Source organism: Etheostoma cragini, chromosome 2 (assembly GCF_013103735.1).
Source record: "Etheostoma cragini isolate CJK2018 chromosome 2, CSU_Ecrag_1.0, whole genome shotgun sequence".
NCBI lineage: Eukaryota > Metazoa > Chordata > Actinopteri > Perciformes > Percidae > Etheostoma > Etheostoma cragini.
Genome location: NC_048408.1, coordinates 14,595,044 through 14,599,501, shown reverse-complemented (window position 1 = coordinate 14,599,501; position 4,458 = coordinate 14,595,044). Strand labels below are relative to the sequence as shown.

The window sequence follows — 4,458 nt, the reverse complement described above, 5'->3', positions numbered from 1 at the left end:
AAGGGGGTCCAACCCGTTACTAGCATGGGGTACCTAATAAAGTGGCCGGTGAGTGTATATATATATATATATATATAGTATGCTGAGTAGTTTTACTTGTTTTCAAGCATAAAGTATTGTAGGCCACAAGAGTGCAGGGTGTATGAAATAAAAGCAATGTATGCTTCATTCTCCTGTCAGAGTATTAAGTTGTAGGCCACATTAAATGTTCCCCTTTTATGTTGCTGACCTATTGTAGCACTATGGAGCTGTTTTTCCATGATATCCCATTTTGTTTATCTTGTTCACATGTCATACACATTTCTACCAATGAACTGTTCCACTGAATTACAGTACAGATGGGGGTAACATGCCAAAATATGCTGCAATGCACCAGTAAAGGCAGGGAAGAAGATCACTGACACTATTTAAGGTTGTAAATCTTCCATGTTGATCACTGGTGTTTAGGAACAAAAGCTGTGTAGGCTGGAAAGTGTAAAAACTTTTTTCAGTGTTGAAGTGTGAGGCTGTGGCTATGTCCTGTAATTAGTAAGCCTCAATAGAAAAGATTAATTAATAAATTAATTAATTTCATTTTGCTAGCACTGGGTATGATGTCATATGTTATAAAACATTTATAATTTATAATGTAACACACAGGTGGTTCAGAGATTGAGAAGTCAGTGTTTTTTTGTCATTAATGCAATCTTGTTCAAGGTATTATGTTAGAAAAGAAGAAAGGACCCGGTGTCTATTTTCCTGAGAAACATTTTTGCTTAATGCAATAGCTCCTCAAATGTCTTAAAAGTATACTTTAAAAAATGCACCATTATGAAATATGGGCAAACAAAAACACAGGATAAAAGGCAAGAAGTAATTCAGATGCGTTCTGTCTACAAGAATCAAATCAGACCACAATCCCTCTTTAACACCAGCCTTTTTTCTACCTTCTTGCACATCCATCCCTCCCCCGGTTCCTATCTCTCCCATTAGAGCCCATTTAGTGAGGCGCTATATCTATTGTTTTGCCCGTTACTTTCATCTGCCAGGATAATTGAGGGACACAGTCCCCCCCCCGCCTCCATTCACTAGCTGATAAGTCGCAAAAAGCATTAGGTGAATCACGTGTGTCACGTGTGAGCCCCTCTGGCGCTCAACTCCACCATAACGGACTACACACAGTGCTACTTATATGGTATCTTAAGCCCATTCTGTTCTATTATTGCATAATTTAGTTTAATTGGGGTAATTAATTGATGAATTTCGGTGGCAATATCTTGCGGACACTTAAGGTCAATTTCCTATGACCATAACCCTGTCACACACAAAGACTATTTAATTTTGCTGCTGTTCTATTAATCCTCCATGGAGTAGTGAGCTTGTTGCTAAAGTCAGCAGGACCCCAGAAGCATTATGTCAGCATTACTGAGAACGACGAATGGAAAACGGCATAATATTGATTGCCCACTGATTTTTATTTATCGTGTATTCGTTAACATTATAATGTAAAGTTAAAATCAATCAAAATAAGAAGTATAGTAACTAAACGCTTTATAGAAATGAGGAAAACAAAGTGTGTTGATTAGACCAGGGATACACAATATAACATTAACATTTTAGATAGTATCACTTTACAGAAGCATTTCTACTTTGTACTTTTACTTGACTATATGTCAGATATTCAGAAGTTTTTTTAGCATGGCTGTTGTTTTACATTAAAAACTCCCTGTAGGGTAATATAATTGATTGTTAAATGTGAATCACAGCCAACTGTCTATATGGTTTGGTTCAACCACCTACATAGTTAGATACTGTACTGTACTTCTTACAGTTTGGAACCTGTAAGAACTGCACCATTGGCTATATTAACACATTTAGTACTAAGAAACTTATGCCAAAATATTTTGGTCTCAACTCATATGAACACAAGTTTACAAAGATAAGAATAACGCAGAGTGATTAGATGCAAAATATACCCTGAAACCAGGGACAGCCAATACTGCAATAGACTTGCAGTTTCATTCCAATCTTTACTACCTTGTCGACAAGAAAAGTAATAGTTGCAACAGTTTAGACGTGCAGATCTAGACATGCTGATGTGCGACAGCTATAGGAAAGTAATAGCTTCAGCAAATTTACCTCTTGTGTTACCTGCAGGAAATGAGTCTTACAGCTGCAGCATTTTCTTTTTCATAGTGGCTGTTTGAGGAACAGAGGTGATAGGGTGCAGATACCAACAAGAAAATTACCAATGGGGGTGGACTTCTGTCCTTGGTGCTGAATTTTTAAACTACAAACTCTAACGTCAGTAAAATAATTTACACATCTGTTGATTGGAGACGCCACAGTATAACATTTTTGCCTGTATGTGGCAACAAATAAAACTAAGACGCTGCTTTGTTCTATGAAATGCAGTAGGGTCCTACAAATGCCAGTGCCATATGTTGAGTAGGGCTGTAGGCTATACTTAAGGAGAAAGCCTAACATAAAATTGACAAGACAACGAATACAAGGATCTGATTATAGGATGGCTTGGTTCCTGTCTGACTTCATCTAAAGATGAGGGCTAAGATGATGCCTTTTACACAGATGCAGCAAATAGGCAAGTCTCACTGGCTGCAGGGCCTTCGGGAAAACTCCTGTCTTACACTTTAACAAGGTCTCTTGTCCTCCTGATTGTGGGTGCTAATTGAGATGTTAAGGCAGGGAACCGGCACCTGTGTTAGACCAGTGTTTTATTGGCTCCATATTTCTCTTTGATGAAGAGCTGTTGTGTTTCCCCGTTCTGTTTCCCTCTAAGGTGTGGTAGTTGGGGTTTTTTAGGGGCTACCGTGCACGTCTGATCTGGACAATAAAGCACTTATTGATCCTCGTGAACTTTTGCCTCCCTCTCCCCTCAGTCCGCCCAAACCTGATGTCTGTGGATTTGAACACAGTCAAGGAGAAATCTATAGCTGGGGGAAAGATGATTAAGTGTTGCTGAACAAAAGAAAAAGAATATAGGACCACACACTTTTTAGAGGGTACTGAGTCCAATTAACTAGACTCTACCAAAAAGTCAATAGCTGTCACCAAGGATTTCACTAAGCGATTTGAGCGGGGATTTTAGTGGAATCCATTGATGCGGTCCCTTTTTGTCTTTTATCAAGGGTGTGCATGAGTAAAACATCTATCCTGTGTGTGTGTGTGTTTTTGTTTGTGTTTGTGTTTGTGTTGGTGTTTGTGTTTGTCTTTTTGAGTTAGCTGTTTGTGTTTTTATTTGATTGCCCTTGTGTTTATGCCCGCGGCCACTCGGCCAGTCGCAATCACTTGCTTGTTTTTCTGACAGCTGCCACATCAACACAGGACGCTTATCACAACTACCTGCCCTTTGACCTTGTCTCAATTTGCCCATCCTTCTTTCTAATATTGAGTGTGGTCAGATTTACGGCGGGGCCCAATACAAGCAGCCAAGGCACACAACTCTTCGGTCTAAAGCTGAGCCATAGATTCCTGACAGACAGTCCACACATGGGCTCGGGATTGAAGCGTGTCCTTGAAAGGGGGGAAAAAATCAATAGCCTAATGGGAAAGTGGTTATGCCTTCTCTCTCTTTTTACCCTTTCCCTCCTTCTTCCCCGAGACACTTTTCTGCCTACTAACTCCCTGTGTTTAAACTAATCTCCTCAAAAAACGGGACAAATTTTAAAGTCGATCATTAATGTGGTGCCTGGAGAGGGTAGATTAAAAAACTGATATATGGCCTAAGTCAGTGTGCCATTTAGAGAAGCAGGGTGGCGTTGCTCCTTGTTATTACATTGGGGCACAGTAAATGGGATTTAGCCAGGGTTTTGCAGTGAGTAATAACACACATGCACACACTGCCACCCACATGGCATGTCTGTAAATCAATGGATCAAGTGCACTAAAAAAAAAGTGCAGCAAAAATGAGGGAAAGAAGTAAAGATACTTCACACTGTCTACTTTGAAAATAATAGCTCTGAGGAGCAGACTCTGTGGCTGGCCTGACTAAAAGCAACTAATCATAAGTAGTTACATATCATAGGTAGGAATTTGCTCCCCATTCCGCCCCTGATGATGTGTGTACCATTAGCATTTATTTTGAATTTTGTTTCTAGCATCCTGATGAATTTAACTCCCATATTCACTCTCCTTTTACTGCAGCTCTGTTTTTACGTAAGTTGTAAAGATGCCGGCCATTCAACAGAAGCAATGGCCTGAAAGACTATAAAGCTCTGTAGAGCTGAGGGGAACCACAAAGACGGATGATAATTATCTGTAGTTTCATCACTAAGAGCACCTTTTTTAGGTATTCTTTAGTTACTATCAAATATATTATGGAAATGGAAAAATACACCATAATAGAGAATAACAAAAATGCAAGAATACCAATAACAATATAGTTGTTGTGGGGGGTGTGCGGTGAGGACCCAAACGCAGAGAGACGGAGGCAGGCGGGAGCAGGTACACAATGCTTTA

The 4,458-nt window shown here is 39.7% G+C and overlaps 1 protein-coding gene across 2 annotated transcripts in view; it reads left to right on the top strand.

Annotated features, from left to right (window-relative positions):
* The window catches only part of ctnna2 (catenin (cadherin-associated protein), alpha 2), a 300,512-nt gene that overhangs the window by 273,103 nt on the left and 22,951 nt on the right, over nucleotides 1-4,458 (top strand). The window lies entirely within an intron of this gene.